The sequence below is a fragment of the Mercenaria mercenaria genome, chromosome 2, assembly GCF_021730395.1.
Source record: "Mercenaria mercenaria strain notata chromosome 2, MADL_Memer_1, whole genome shotgun sequence".
Classification (NCBI taxonomy): domain Eukaryota; kingdom Metazoa; phylum Mollusca; class Bivalvia; order Venerida; family Veneridae; genus Mercenaria; species Mercenaria mercenaria.
The window spans coordinates 95,067,737-95,085,411 of NC_069362.1; the positions used below are offsets into that span (position 1 = coordinate 95,067,737).

The window sequence follows — 17,675 nt, forward strand, 5'->3', positions numbered from 1 at the left end:
TGGGGGAGGTCGTGGGTTCGCTTGTTGGCTGCGTTACACCAAAGAAAGAAAATGCCACTGTGTATGTTATAATCTGCTCTTAGGTATACTATAAAAAACCATGGTCATGAACGGGATATACTAACCCATTTCAAGCGAAAATATGGTCTTGAGAGAATCGATATATCAAAACTATTACGTCTACGGCAATTTTCAACTCAGCGTGTGCATTTTAGTTGTATACGAGGAAGTGCGTTTGCATATACAACTTACTGACTTTTTGCAATCTTTCCGTGATTATTTAGATTAATGCAAAACATGTAATCATCATCATTAAAAATTGTAAATCGGTGACTGCAAATCTGCAACCAATATCAACGGCAGGAAAACTGCCTGCTCTGTCTTCCGTCAGAGCAACCAGAATGTACTTAAGCTGTCTGCTTGTATTGTAAATATTGACAGAACAGGATGCATTTATTGTTTAGATTAATGTTGTGCACCGGCTATAAAAATTAGGGAATGTGTAAAAATCTTCGTACTGACAAATAATAACTGCTCTTTAGTATGCATAGACAACTGTTATTGCACAAATATGCAGAAAATAACAGATACATGTTATTGCAAAATTGTAATCTGATGCAGAAAAGACTGAGTCAGCAGAAATTGTGCTGCTCTAAAAAAAGTTCGTTAATGACATCATACTACATAAACTACATTTTTATGCTACATTTGCAAACAGAGTCAAACAGTAAAATTTCATTAAGGACATTAAACTGTGGCATACATCCTTCGATATGTATATTACATCGTAAATCTAACAAACGCTTTTTTGCATCATTATAAAATATCACATTAACAAGGAATATTGTTCTTTCATTCAATAATGCAAATGACATATAGCGCTGCAAGAAGTGTAACTTTAACCGGCTTTGTACTAAGTAGAGAAGATGGCTAATTTACTTCTTTCTATTCTCAACATTAAATGAGTTATGATTTCTACAATTGCTGTTTGAAAGCACAACAGTTCCGACAGGTATTATAATTTATAAATAGAAACTATATTTATAAAACACTTGCCTATTCTGAAGTAGGACATAATAATCAAGGAGTAAGCCTTCACGTTTGTTCTTTAATCCAGCGAAAATAAGTAATCGGGTCACTTTAACAGCACGTTTTTTGGCTGAGTATTGAGAAAAAAATAAATAGGTAGGAGAAATGATGACACAGATTGAGTCCACATTAAAACGTAAACTTATACTAAATATATTAATTAGCAAATGGCTGAGTAGACTTATCGAACTGCTTAATTGGAAGATGCCGTGACATGGAAATTTTATAAAAGGAACATACACTGACTGCATAATCCAGACCATAATATACGGCAAAGTCCCGAATCAAGAACTAAGTTCTTATTACGAAATACTGTTTTGTGCATATCCGAACCATCGCACATCGCCTAGTTATTACAAGCGCGATTGTCGGATAGCGATAGTATTTGTTTGTTTGTTTTGGGTTTAACGCCGTTTTTCAACAGTATTTCAGTCATGTAACGGCGGACAGTTAACCTAACCAGTGTTCCTGGATTCTGTACCAGCACAAGTCTGTTCTCCGCAAGTACTACTGCCAACTTCCCAACATGAATTATCAGAGGTGGAGGACGAATGATTTCAGACACAATGTCTTATCAAATCGTCAGCGCTCTCCCTACTAAGCTAAGCGGACAGGCTTATAGAGCGATAGTAGGATAGAATATTCTATCATCCTACTATCGCTATCCTACTAGCCTATCATCGCCATCATACTATCCAATCATCCTCATAGCGTACATTCGCTATCCTTCCATCCCGCCATTGCGCTATGATAATTAGGCGGTAGACGATAGTAGGATATGAACGAAACAGTATCTCCTACCTTATGAAACACACTGAAGTGACCTGACGATACAACATAAAACTACTCCAATGCTGTTTTCGTATTTCTACAACTGCTTGTTTTCATACCCGTTTTCATAAAAGCTGTTACAAAAGTGTACAGAAACAGCAAGATGACTAACAGATAATACGCTTACCCTATCTTTAAGATCATTGACTGTCAATGACCACAAGCACGGTGTTTTCTTACTGGTAAAGGACGATTCTAACTGACCGGAGCTTTATCGTGTCAGGGACTTAAATGAATATCTTATTAAACAGCTAGAGGCCTGTGAACATGACGCGGATATTAACAGGTCATTTATGTGTCAATAGTTTCTTTCACTCCTTGAGCATAATTTTATCACTGTGTTTTTATACATAACATAATGATGTACTCGTTATAACACCTCAAAACCAAAGCATTTTGAGCAGCTGAAAATTAAAAGGACCTTGAAAACAACTAACCTAATACGTAAACTGGGTCCTTAGAAATACAGTGTCTTGCAACAAATAAATTTACTTTCACATTAGAGCCGCATGTAGTCTCTTTTTTCTAGTTCTAATCGTCTGTTTAAAGTTACTTTAAAAAAAAAACGTGTATACTTTTATTGAATTTCAATGCGATGAAATTTATAAACCCAAAAGCCGGAATATTCCACTCGATTACAAAGGTTTGTTAACGTGTCATTTCGTCCTATAAGACAGGAGCATATAACGGGACGCTTCCCACAGAAAATAAGTGTTGTGACGTAACGTAAAATCGTCTGTTATTCCAACAATCGCAATATCTTGACCGATATTTTCAGCGTAGTAATTAAACAACAATAAATCAGTTGAAACACAGTAAATGAAAGATAGATAAACGGAAAGTAACTATAAGATACAAATCGCGCTTTAGTGTTTTTAAAACAAGTTTATGTACTTCTTACTAACAATGTAACTACATGTGACTAATCTAGAGTGACAAATACGGTTGAAGTATGATATGTAATTATTTGGTTGCAAAAAGTATTTCAATTACATAATAACCAGGAAATTTGTCATTTCCAGGAAAATAACTAGACAACGTGATAGAAAATTTCTATAGAAGATTTCATGTCCTGAGATACGAGTATCCGAATAGTGATAAAATTTCTTTTTATCACTACCGGGCGGCTAATATATCTTCTTAATTGTAATTGAATATTCTTCGACGCAACGGGGAAATAAATGAAACAATTTTTGACAGAATTCTGGTTGTAAGGTGCCACACAGGAGCAGTTGTGTTTGAAGCTGTCATAATGGTACAGATAGCGATAAATTTAGTGAGGTAATTGCGTTTGTTTCGGTGGACTTCTAATTAATTCTCGGGAAAATTATATTGCCAGTACAATAGCTCTAGGCTTGTCATTATCAATTATTTATTGTCTCTCAGCATGAGATAATGATTTCCACCCACTGTCACATGTGATTGACTGAGTTGTCTAGGACCTAAAAAGTCATACATATAATATCCAAAACCTCGAAGCACGCGCACGATCTATTGTATTGAAATCTGTACTGGCGACGTATCGTCAAAATTGAGAAATAAAAACAATTATGGTTATCTTGGGGACTTTCATTTCTCTGGTCTATCTTACTATCCTAAGTCTGCTCCGATGTCAATTATTGGATAGATTTATGTATTCCCTGTCTTCTTTTAATGTCGTCTTCAAATATGAGGTCTCCATTTTTCTTAGTAAAAATTTTCTGAAGTCCTGCTGACTTACACAATTTTACAGTTTGGTAATACTATGCATTTGAAGGCAAGATGTAGAAACGTATACCGGTATTTTATTAACGGACTTCATGAAAAACCACGTACATTGGAAAATCTTTAAGCCCTTATGATTATAAATGACCTAAATAAAACATTTTTTTATTTGAAATACTAATATACCTAATGCAAATATACCAGCCATACTTTAAATTAGAGATAGTGCTGATACAAAGACATTTGTCTAAAAAAAAAGGAAAAAGTTAAGAATGCAGAAAAAAAAACAAGAAAACAAAGACAACTTAAGCCTTACGAAATATGAAACTGCAAAAACAAATTCCATGTACATGGATGCAATCAGTTTCAACATTAAAACGGTATAAAATGATAAATTCAATGAAGTAAGATTTTTATGCTGCATACTTCAAATTATCAAACGCCAGGAGCTAAATTTCAAAACAATTATTAAAACCATTTCCTCCCAAAATGCGTCAGTCAGCCTTATTGAACGCAGTCTGAAAGTTGCATCTACACATGATGTATGATGCTTAGCGCGTTAGTGATTAATCAACTGCTGTTATAATATTTTTCCTAGTAAATGTTTGCCGGTTGAAAGTTTTTGCTCACATAGTCTCACATTTTGTAGCCGCATTTTCTTGAAAATGGTCCGTGAATGACATAATAAAATGGCATCGTCCCTTTCATTCAATTAACATAGTGAACCCTGAGTCTGCGGACAAAACGCTTATTTTTTGTTTAACAAGGCAACACGAATGTCTGAGTTGCAATGCCAACGCTTTTAATGCTAATCGCCTTGACATTAAACAGACCCGATATTGACCTTAAATTATACTTATTTTAATGCAGATGTCCTTTACTGGAGTAAAAAGTTATTGTAACAGTTATAAATGTTTGCCTTAAAGAATATCCGTACAAGAAATTTGAAACAATGGAGCAAAGAAATAGGATAAAACATACTTTCGAAAGAGAGGTAATCCAATGTTAGTCTCAAATGAATAGACAGATGATCAAATTTCAAATTTACGACAAATTCACTTGATTACCTTCTTAAAATGTGCATAAGTAAATTAGATTGTCCGTATCTCTCTTGTATACAACGTGACATGACAGTTAAATATCATAATTAATTTGGCCTCCATTGTGACATTTGCTTCGTTTTGAAATAATCTTATTTAATATGCAAATACATAATTTAGAGTTAATTGATTATGCCTTTTTTGTATTGGACAGAGTGCATCTCTAACTGGAAACGCTAACTGTACGATCTTAGCTTAACGTCGTGTTTCAACAGAAATCAAATTGATATGCTGCGAAAATGAGTGGGCAAAACTAAAACTGGAAGTGTCTTGCCCTTCTTACTGTGTTAGACGGTCATATTTTTTCCAAATTTTAAAAGCAATGGGCAATGATAGTTTCACCGCAGATGACAAGCTCAGCAAATTTCTGATCTATTGATAGTATGACAGCCGCAAGCATTGATTGCCCGTATGAGGTGATCTATTTTATCTCGAGTCCTTAACATTTTCACCTTATACTATTTACAAACATTTGATTTGTGTAATATAATACTTCATAGATCTGGTCAAAGACAAATAAAGAGGTTAAAATTAAATCATGATCAATTTGATATGGCATTTTTACATATCGTATGTTTCTCTTGTACGATAAGGCAACCTTTTGACTTGAAAAATCTATTTTTGTTTTTATAATGGATCAATTGTATGTATATCCTTCACAGTGAATGGAAATGAACTGTAAAATCACTGAAGTCATTACACCTTAACGTAATGTTTTCTTTTTGAATAAAAAAACTACGTAATGACACAGAAGAAACATGGATCAGAAATATCATATAACTTTATGAACAAAAGGCAAAGAATTTAAAAATAATCACCTCACTAAAAATACTACTACTTCATATGGTACAAAATCATTTCATTGCACTATATTGTATAACTAGTAACTTTAACACACTGTAAAAAATTTATACACTGACAATTTAATACATCGCAACAATTTGATAGATTGTGATAATCTGATACACTGTAGCAATATGATAGACTGAAACAGAATTAACACACTTTTAACTTTGATACACTAAAACAGTTTGTAACATTTTGATAAACTGCGATAATTTGATACACGTTCAATGTGACACCTTGATACACTAGAACAATTTATAACTACTTTGTAAAATTAGCAAGCAATGAGAAAGACCAGTAATATACGAAGAAAGTGTGCATTTATTTTATTTTAATTGGTAACACCTTTAACATATAAATTCAACAAGAAGGCCATGATGGCCCTATATCGCTCACCTGTTATCACTGCACTTGAGGACAAGAAGGTCCTCAGAAAAAATACCTAAGTTCAAAGGACAGGAACAACAAAGGAAAGAAATCTAACCAAAAAGAAAAAAAAATCTTACAATTGATATGTCAAAATACACCTAAAAATTGGAGGTACCATCCATGCTGTACCATAGAAAAGTGGTCTCGATTTTTCCCTACGGCCAATAGTAAAAAAGTTACTAAAATAAGCTGTATATTAATGTAAAAGGGAAGTAATTAAAAGAAAATTATTGTAAGTGATCAAAAGAAGAAACTGTCAAATAAATCTGTTGACATAAATGAAATTTCAGATCAGTATCTCCATTAGTTACGGAGATATACCCATTTTAATTTGAAATAAAGGGAGGTAATTTGACATAAAATCAGTCTATAGTTATCTACTTTGATTGGCTCAGTCCAACTAATGACAACAATGAAATTTCAAATAAGTCCTATAAGTACTTACTGATATAAATCCATTTTGACTACAATCAGGGGAGGTAATCAGATATAAAATAACTCTGGAACCTACGATTGGATCTAATTTGTCATGGAATCCAAAATTTATTGTTGTTGAAGATATTTTAGAAGTTTGTATCAAATAAAACCATAAATGAAGACTCTATATGGCTGCAAAAGCCAAAATAGCCAATTTTGGACCTTTAAGGGGCCATAACTCTGGAACCCATGAGGAATTTGGCCAGTTCAAAAAAGGAACCAAGATCTTGTGATGATACAAGTTATGTGCAAGTTTGGTTAAAATCAAATCATAAATGAAATTGCTATTGTGCAAACAAGGTCAAAATAGCTAAGTTTGGCCCTGTCAGGGGCCATAACTCTGGAACCCATTATGGGATCTGGCAGGTTCAAGAAAGGAACCAAGATCTTATGGTGATACAAGTTGTGTGCCAGTTTGGTAAAAATCAAATCATAAATAAAGCTGCTATTGTGCAGACAAGGTCAAAATAGCTAATTCTGGCCCTTTCAGGGGCCATAACTCTGGAACCCATAACGGGATCTGGCCAGTTCAAGAAAGGAACCAAGATCTTATGTTGATACAAGTTATGTGCAAGTTTGGTAAAAATCAAATCATAAACAAAGCTGCTATTGTGCAAACAAGATCAAAATAGCTAATTTTGGTCCTTTCAGGGGCCATAACTTTGGAACCCATAATCGGATCTGACCAGTTCAAAAAAGGAACCGAGATCTTATAGTGATACAAGTTGTGTGCCAGTTTGGTAAAAATCAAACAATAAATAAAGCTGCTATTGTGCAGACAAGGACAAAATAGCTGATTTTGGCCCTTTCAGGGGCCATAACTCTGGAACCCATAAAGGGATCTGGCCCGTTCAAGAAAGGAACCAAGATCTTATGGTGATACAAGTTGTGTGCAATTTTAGTTAAAATATAATCATAAATGAAGCTGCTATTGTGCAGACAAGGTCAAAATAGCTAATTCTGGCCCTTTCAGGGGTCATAACTCTGGAACCCATAACGGGATCTGGCCAGTTCAAGAAAGGAACCAAGATCTTTGGTGATACAAAATGTGTGCTAGTTTGGTAAAAATCAAATCATAAATAAAGCTGCTATTGTGCAGACAAGGTCAAAATAGCTGATTTTAGCCATTTCAGGGTTTGGTTTGGTTAGAATAAAATCATAAATGAAACCACTATCGTGCAGACAAGCAATTGTTGACGGACGGACGCACGGATGACGGACGACGGACGAAGGGTGATCACAAAAGCCCACCTTGTCACTATGTGACAGGTGAGCTAATAAAACTTCAAATCCCATTTAATGTTACTCAACTGTCCTATTTTGTTTGATTAGCGGTATAAAACGGTGCATTTGGATTTTTCAATTCTGTACCATTTCGTAATTCTTTTTATGTGAAGTAAGAGAGTAAATATGTATATGAACATTTGTCATTAAGTTTCAATATTATTTGTTAATATCACTGTTCGTCATATTACTACCATGCAATGTTTTTCCTCATGGGCTTCTTAGCCTAATGGAATGAAATATAATAAACTTGTAAACTTGCATATTATTATTATTATACCAGATTTATATAGCGCCATTTTCATGATTAACACGTTCAAAGGCGCTTTACATAGAGCAAACGCAGCCACACAGGGCGCGAAATTCATCCTCTACTACAGTATAGACAGAGCGATCTGACCAGAGGGACAGAGTGAGATAAAGCCCCCAGAACAGATAGAGAGAAATTCTTTTTAGATACAGACTTGTCCGGCTAACTTTGCCTAGCTCTTTGCGAATAGACACTCTGGTTCTTTAACGTGCCCGGTGTATAGCACCGATACACGCGAAGCCGTCTTTCCTGGGAAGAACCAGTACAGGCCTCTAAGTTAGGTGGGAAGACACTCAAGAGCATCTCAGAAATTTCCAGTGCCTGGACCGGGATTCGAACCCCGGACCTCTGGATTGACAGTCAAGCGTGTAACCACTAGACCACCGGCCCACCTCACCAAACAATCGTGGTGGGTGATCACCGGATTCTTCGCATATGTTTAGGCTGCGTTTTAGACTTTCATGGCGTCATCTTACGTATAAAATGACGTAAATGTCGACGTTTTATTCTAGAAGAAACGGAACATTGTATAGGATCACTTAACATTTAACCGCGTATCAAAGTGATACATGGAATATATGGCTTCAGACGTACTGGCTTGTGTTATATCGCCATAGATAGGGCATTCGGTTCGCCCAGGGTTCGAATCAATACTATTTAGCTTTTCTTATTTCGTTAATCGGGCAGATTTAGATATTTAATAGAATGTGACCATGTGCTGATAAAAACCTGACAACTTAATGAAAATATGTCATCAGATGGAAATTGCTGACAGTAAATTTCAATTTTTATATGTACATTTAAAACTCATAATTGCAAACACTTCTGCCGCCAAGTTGTGTATATTTAGAATGCCTTAAATTATCATTTTACAGCCGTTAAAAGAATTTATGATGCATTTTACTCTCAGTTTAATATAGGCCTACCGCAAAAAAACCGATACGAGATCGTGAGAGGCTAGTATTGCAATACCTTGAATTGCACAGCGCATGCAAAATTATGCACTTGGCTTTCAACTTCTCCCTAAATAAAAAAGCAGTGTCAGTGTAAACAGAATATCGTAAATATTTTCTTAACAACGTTTATCATAACGAAAAACTTGAATTATTATATAAACATACTATAAATATGTACTTAACGATGCAAACGATGTAATTACCCAACAATTGCCAATATCTGATGTGTAATTTCAAACATTACCTGGCTATGATGTGTAATTACTGCCGATGTTGGAATAACAAGATTTATATCGGCTCACACTATTCATATAACAGGTTTGTAAGTTGATACATCACTGATATGCCTCAATCAATCACTCTACTTGACTGGTTAATGAAGTGTGAGTTCGTATAACGAAATGTTCCCTGACTTTGATATACAAATGTGTTTTCTACCTGTTGTCGATAATCATGACTTATTTCTAATATCTAATTTTCCAAAGAACTGACATTTCTTCAGCAGTCGGCATTAATTAAGTTTATAGATTATAGAATTTTAGCCTTGCTTTCTTACGTTACCGAAATTAATCATAAGAATGTACTATAGCTGTTACAATATTATAGACGGGATATAGAAAAAATGTGATACATCTTTAAACATAATGGTCCTTCATTGGCTTTCATTTGCACAGTTTATGACAATATGGAGGGCTAAATACATTTAGAGTATCTATGAGTAAAAATAAGGTAAAAGGTAGTTTAAGATAAGGATTTTTTTCACGAACAAATCAACTTAGAAACGATACTTTAGATGTAATATGGCATACAGTTTTATTACTGAATATTTTGCGTTACAAGTGTATTACTTTATCGTAAGTTATGAAAAAAGATTAAAATCCAATTGCACTGTGTATAATGACCTGGAAACTGTTTATATTAAATAGAAAAAATCATAGTGTGTAATTTTAACTTAAGAAATTAACCTTTTTATGAAAGGAAACTTTTTTTTTTCATTTTTACACACCGTGTTTTTATATTTCTTTAAACTCAGTTCTAAATTATGTTAGATTAACAGTATTTTAATATAGTTTAATAGCACTTCAATATATCATAACCAGTTTAATTGATATCACGCCCAATGGTTAGTGGGATACTAGACACGGGTTTTCTCCCAATTTATAACCAGTTAAATTATCATGTAACAAAACGTATTTTAAAACTATAATAAATAGTTTAGAATGATATTATGCTTTAAGCATAACAACGTGAATTTTATCAGAAATTGAAAATAAATCACGGAATACGCGAATGTAGCGTAGCACTGTATCTTGTAACAGCTGTGGGAAAGGGAGAATGGGTATCAAAACAAAATATTCTTGTAAGCACTAGCAACAGGACCTATCAATCAAAGTAACTGACCGGCTAATGAAGTTTACTTTTTACACGGCACTGTAATTAATGTTACACCTGTCAGATATACTTTGTAATTTTTTTCAAAAACACTATCTGTTGTAAATATATTATACAATGTCGGCTATCGGATACTATTTTATTATTTGAAGAACGAAAATCCTTTAAACAAACAGTAAATGATAAACTAAGGAGAGAGTTTTAGATATTTGACCTCGGTGAAATATTTTTACATGTATTATGAAGTTATTTTAAAGCAGTTTAAGAACGGAAGGTTCAGTTATGTTTTCTTAAAAGAAAGATGAAATGAAATTTATGAAATCTGGGTTCCACTTTAATGAAGTTCAAGAAAAGGAATTCTCTACCTAAATGAAACTACAAATAGATACAATACAAAACTTTATTATCTACAAGTAATATGTCATTTTAATTATGTAAACATACCTTTTTTCATGAATAATCACTATACGAGGTCCTAATGTTTTTCTTTTAATCTCATCAAATGATTGTTGAAATTTGTCACTTCTTTCAACATCGTGTCAAGAAGACCATTTTGTAACAGAGTGGTGTCACTTTAATTAAAACAACTTATAAAAAGAAAACTTCTCCTTATATGTGTTTGTTCTATATACCACAATCAAACAAGATCAAATTTAACTTTTATCTTAAGTAAACAAAATCAACACTTTCTTTCTAGCTTAAGTACTTCAATGTCGCGATTTTTAAATTCGTTACAAAGTTCATCAAAACCATTAAATAATGTAAACTTAACGTATAAATACACTGTCGCTATTCAAAAATATCGGTTACAGTTGATAACACCAATTGAAAAATTAACAGCGAAAATACCAATACTAACAATATAACAGATACTAGTATAATGAACTTTAGCTGTTAAATCTTTCGCCAGTGGCATTCCGACCTTGTGCGTCAGTTGATACTATATTATTGTTAAAACTTTCCCATAATGTTTATATGATAATAAATACTTATTTTGCAAAATAACTCCCCGAAGGTGTCCGTTAAATATTTACGTCAACAGTAGAAATTAAAAAGAAAACAAATGTTAAAGAAGTTTAAAGAATTTGACAACAAAGATGTAATCAAATTCGCAAAGGAAAGTCAAGTGTTGAAATTATTCTCACTTCGCGTTAATATAATCCTGTAATAAAATTATTCGCTTACTTGCTAATAGTTACAAAGGGACGTCAATGATATGACCGTATTAAATATGAACAAACATCAAATCACCAGTAAGTTATCAAGTAAACATTAGCAAATTATTACATAACGAATAACACACATGGCTGCCCTTTTATTTTGCGAGTAGGACACACAAGTTGGTAGAAATGATTATGAGATAATTAAAACAAAGCAAAAAAGAATTGGCACATAATGTTGAAACACGAGATATTCTTAAGCTCTAAGATATTTTTTCACAATCAAAGTGATACTGAAAATTAAGTATTATATAAACCCGGCCACGATATTATCAGATTTTGAGTGAGCGCATTAAAAATATGAAATTCTACCTTCTAATTACGTATTTCAATGACATCAACGTTAATATTTTGAAAAGCTGCAATTGATATGAAAATTAGGAAAGGCGTTTTTGTCAAGTGAACAGTTATGTGAAAAAGTTGTCTTAAATATGTTGTATACAATCTTTAAATTCTTAATTTGTCAATCACCTGCATATAATTTGACATCAAATTCATCCATTCAAAGATTGAAAAAAAAAATACTCTCACGATATTGCTCGCGCAACAAAAACAGTTATCTTTATGGTAATCTTTATGATAATTTAAAGTCAACTCTCTTTAAATCTAATTTACACTACCATCTTATTTCTGAAACTTAAAGTTAATTACCTGAGTGGATTTGTTCCATGTAAGTCCAAATAAATGTCCTCAACAATGCCAGGAAACCAACACTGGAATAGATAGAAGGAAGAATTAAGTTAATTGCACTAATTATCATTATCTTAAAACCTGTCTCTTTACAAAGTATAGTCACTTTTAAGACAGTCTTACTTTAATAGCATTTGCTATTATATCTGTTTCTATCTTAAAGGCTGTTTCACCAAACAATTTCTTTGCCGACCAGTTTAAGCTGACATCAAAATAGCAGTTAATACTGGAGAAGTATTTATTTTCCGTGCGAACGCCTGTCGCACGAGATATAATAGTGATTATACAAATAATTACAAAATAAACACATCGTTGACTAATATATATATAAAACTATAATAACAGAAAGTAAATACAAACTTAACCTTTAGCTATATCACCAGGTATGTGATTGTAATGCACATCATATAGAATCGCGTAACAATTTTTTTTTTCGTGATTTCTGCTAATATTTATAGAGAAAAAGGGAATTTATGCATTAGATAACAATCAATGAATACCCCTATGATGACATTCTGGTACAACGGAAATACTCTCATTTACTTCTTTAATTTTCTTTCAAGTGGAATTAAAAGATATACAATGGCGTCTAAACATTATGCCGTGTGGGCGTACTCTTAAGTAATTATGTTCCATAATCTGGAATCAGTAGAAAACTGTTTCCAATTATTTTTTGTAAAAACAATATCCAGTTGTAGATCAGCATTAAATGGCACATGTCAGAAAAGAAATGAATATTACTTAATGATAAAAGATGTTTTATAAATCTATTACATTTTATTTGCCTAAAACTATCAAAATAAACCTAGATAATGCAGTCATAATTGAACTTGAAATCCAACAGAAGCGCACTAAACATATTTACTCAGATCAAACAAATAAACCGATGGAAAAAAATGCTTCGAGCATCTCATCCATTTTTCATATCTCTCTGTGCTGTGATAACTGGAGTGCTGCGAAGACCAATAGTTGCGTATCTACCAACAGATAACAGTAGAATTGACCTCGGTAATGACAGAAAAACAGCTCTATGATATCGAGATAAAATACGAAAAATGAAACATCAACAATGAAAGGAATCTCGTTTGAGCATTACAGAATAGAAGTTTAACTAAATTCTACGTGAGCTCTAAAGCAGTAAGAGTGTCAGGTATTTTCAGACATTCACAGCAATAATAGGCCATCGCCTCGGTCAATATTGCCCTCTTCCGGTAAATATCGCATCATATCCAATAGCTCAAGAGGCAATAATTGTATACATGTACTGTATTGTAACATATTTTTGCAGTAGGATATTATTCTTGTGATTGCCTCAACTTGCACATGTATGTGTAGGAAAATCGAAACGTCACAAGATGGGTAGATAGAATATCTTAATATATATGCAAACTGTATCTTTCGTAGCTATTCTGTTTAGATTTTACTAAGATAATGTTATTTGAAAATATAATTGAATTGCATTTTTTTTGAAAACATTCGCGTATTTGGTTTAGATCGTCGTTGTTTTTGGACTGATGTATATAAGAGGTCTTACTCATTTCAGCTGTAAAATAAAGTGATTCCATTAAGGTATTTCGCCTTGATGAAGAATGACATTATTAATATTAATACAAAAACAAACACATTAACAATAAAAATAAATATCATATTTAAAATAATGTTTATTTTTTAGTCTGGATATTATACTCGGCAAGCTCTAGGACTTTTTCATGGAGCTAAGTAAGTTAGTATTTGGTTTTAAAGCTTGATCTACTATTTCATCCATCATTTTAGTAGCAAGCTTTTTCCTGATTTCTCCTTGAATATGATATACAATCATCCTTATTATTTATCAGAAAGATATATCTAAACTTCTACTTCTGGATACCTTCTGCATTAATACAAACTAGGCCGAAATATTCATGAAAACAGTACGAGTAGTAGGTTGCATGACACTAATTCTTTCCCTTCTGTACTTCATACAAACAATGCAATCTAGAGACACAAGTTTCAGTACTAGTATTTTAGAGCATTTTTGTAAATATAAAATGAAATCAGTCATAGTCACTTAGAATAACATGTATACTAATTTATAAAAAAAATAGTAAGATGTTATGCTTTAGATAAGAGTATTTCAAGAATGAGAATGTGTTCACATAAACAGTTAATTAGGATTTAGACTTCCTTAACGTCCTTATGAATGCAATGTTTGCTTTATTTTTATTACTATCAATCGTGCTGGTAGAACCAACTACCTTCCCTTAGCCGGCTGGATGGCTTCCTCGCATGAACGAGTTTCACACACGAAACCCCAGCGGTAAGGGGGTTAGTGATTCGAAGCCAGTGTTTAAGGAACTTGGCCGCTTACGGAAACCCTGGAAAGTCTGGAGGTGAAATGGAAATAATTACAAAAATGTCCTAACATAAAATATGAATTTTGTTTTCGCTTTCCCTGTGTCGAAATGCTGTAACATTTATGCCTTTAATGTATAAAATAATCTTATTCACTGTTGACGTTTTTCTCGTTGACTTTGTTGAAAACTGTAGTAAATTGTTGATGAAAAAAATAATTATTTCTCATAAGTCTTTAGAGTTTTGAGAACACGGTCAAAGTTGTCATTTGATGCAATTTTAAGGGTAAAACAGTGAACATTCGGCATGTGTTTACAATAACACCTTTTCAATTAGAACAGCCGTCACGTGTTATCTCAGACAATAAGTTTAGGATGAATGTGAATAATACTAATGTGAACATCCAAGGATTCAGAGGGACCGTCAGTGGGAGTTTATTTGCTTAGATGTAACCCGAATTATATGGGGGATTTTCACTAGGTTAATACATCCGATTTTGACTAGCAGTCTTGGTCAAGACTCCTAACTATTTGTAAGTAAGTGTGAATAATGTATGAACTATTAACCAAATAATACATAAATTTGTAGGATGAAGTAGTCCGATGTGTTGGCAGAAAATGTCTTTGATGGAGGATGGGGAGGGGAATAACATTACATGTTGCCAGTGTTTAAATTCTTTGGAAGGATGGTCTATGAAACTGGCACAATACTATAATAAAATCTGCACTGTTCGCTATTCAGTCAGTGAATTTTCAGTGAACACCCTTTTAAAAAAAGAAGTGGTACTGCTGAAATTGACTGATGGACCAGTCCATTTTAGAAATTTAGCAAGGTAAAGGTTAAATCCAATGAGGAAGGAAACAGACCCCAAAATAATCGAATTATGTGTAACTCTTTTTTTTTTTTGACAAATTTGGAAACATTTGTGATTCACTTTTGTAGGTTATATATATACTCCATACAGAAATGTGGCTCACTGGAAGTACTGCCAAGAGAGCTGAATCTATTTGAAGATAACAATATAGTTTACATATTGTGTTATCTTAACAGTGTCTTGATGCACAAGATCGTATTAAAATGGAACCATAGTACTGTTTAACTTTCACCTTCATATACGTTTTGTTCCGGAAATTTGAAGACAAAATGCTCAGTGTATTCTTGAATCTTTATTAAACTTAGCTATGCATACCTACTCTGGCATTATTACATCCGTCATACCGCCACTCGAGGCTTGTTTGCACAGATTCTTCTGGTAATAAATATTACTCACTGCAATCAGTAAAACATCCGTTCTGTTTTCAGACTTGTTATATTTTAAGTGTTTTTAGTAAAGCTGCACAATTATTATATACTGAACAACATCAAGATTAGAAGATCAATTTAACACTTCTTTGAGCAAAATACACAACATGAATAAGCATTATTCTACCAACATACAAGGCCATTTTTTGCTAATTAAAACGTTCTGCCTACATTCTGCCATCACTATCATTTATAAAACAGGTACAAATCCCAAGAGAAACATGATACTCTAATCGGTAGATCTATTTAATTATTTAAGGTGGCAAATTGATTTACATTTAACAGCAGTACGAGAGCACATGCATATCATTGAACACAGGAATTTGAAAGAAAGAAATGTTCTTTCTTCTTCAAAATTTGAACAATTTGACGAAGGTAAACTTAATAATATGTCCCAACAATTATTATTATTTAAACGAGATGGCTACATGAAAACACGATTTTATCTCAAACAGAATATTCATACATGCAGAACCTCATTGTTTTTTAAGCTGAAGCAAAAATAAGAAGCATCTCATTTATTCAATATAATTATATGGCATATGCAAGCCTATGTATGATACAAATTATTGTGTGTTGAAAGAAATGCAGACGTTTTCTCTCTGAAGTGAGGTTACAGAAAGTGTAGAATGTCTCAAAAACTGATCTGTTCCGTTGATAGTTTGCGAAAATCAAACATGATAATTCATTATAAAACACAAAAGCTGCCCCATAAATGTGCTTTTGTGATAGACATTAAGTACAAGTAAACTAATTTAAATACACTTTTGCTAGATAAAAGTCGGCTGTCTTCAAATTACCTGCGCAAAGACTAATTACTTCCGGTGCCTTTGATGTGAACAGTATTGAGCATTGGATACTACAGATAAATATTTCCCTAGCTTGATTGTGCGCGTAACAAACACTATAATACGCACTGGTTGTATATTCTATAGACTGTTGAAGAAATAGTACAAACGCTTTTTAAGATGTAAAATTGCCGAGCACGGATTATGGAAACAAAACTGTGGCACAGAGTCTTAATTGTAAACAAAAGAGACCATGTTGTTAAATGTACAATTATTCAAAATTAACAATGCTTTTAGGAATAATGCTCCTCTTTACACCATAATTTTTAAAGTGTCCACGTCAAATACATTTTTATTTTCTTCAGTGCTATGCGGCTATTTTCCCGACTTTAATAAAGGGATTACTAACCTCTGCTGCTAATTGAAAAGTGACTAATATACCCAAAGGACAACAAATTACACATCAATATAAATGCCATGTCCCGTGATAGACTATATTTGAGATACATATTGTAAACAATAAATATCTGTCTACATTTGGAGATATTAATGTGGAATGTATGTGTAGAAAATACACAGTCGAATGCCTCCAGTTAAGCAAACCTTCCTAGGATACTCTCTTCGATTTAGCTGTAAAACAATTTTTACATAATCAATTTTTTGCTGTCAGTTGAATCTTGAACTTGTGTCGCATACAGAAAAAAGTCTTCAGTGATCTTGGCTATATTTAGTGAAAGTTGTTTTTTCAGTAAACATTTGGCCCGAAGGTGTGACATTGTTCATTGAATTTATTTAATATTAAGTAGCATGCATAGATGAAGCAACTTCGCCGCGTTGTACTTCAACATTGCTGTTGTGTATATTTTCATGTCGTTTCAAGCCGACTAATTCAATGATCTTGAATCAAATGGGATCCTTGCAAATGA

At 33.1% G+C, this 17,675-nt stretch overlaps 1 protein-coding gene across 3 annotated transcripts in view; it reads right to left on the bottom strand.

The window, feature by feature from the left end:
• Window positions 1-17,675, bottom strand: part of LOC123564619 (FMRFamide receptor-like) — a 212,921-nt gene that overhangs the window by 88,458 nt on the left and 106,788 nt on the right. For 2 of the 3 annotated variants that reach the window (XM_053537281.1, XM_053537282.1), the window contains one exon: window positions 12,290-12,351. The gene's annotated coding sequence lies outside the window, so the exon portion shown is untranslated. Of the gene's footprint in view, window positions 1-10,862; window positions 11,257-12,289; window positions 12,352-17,675 lie in introns of those variants that run through there. The other variant, XM_045358333.2, reaches the window with a different exon arrangement.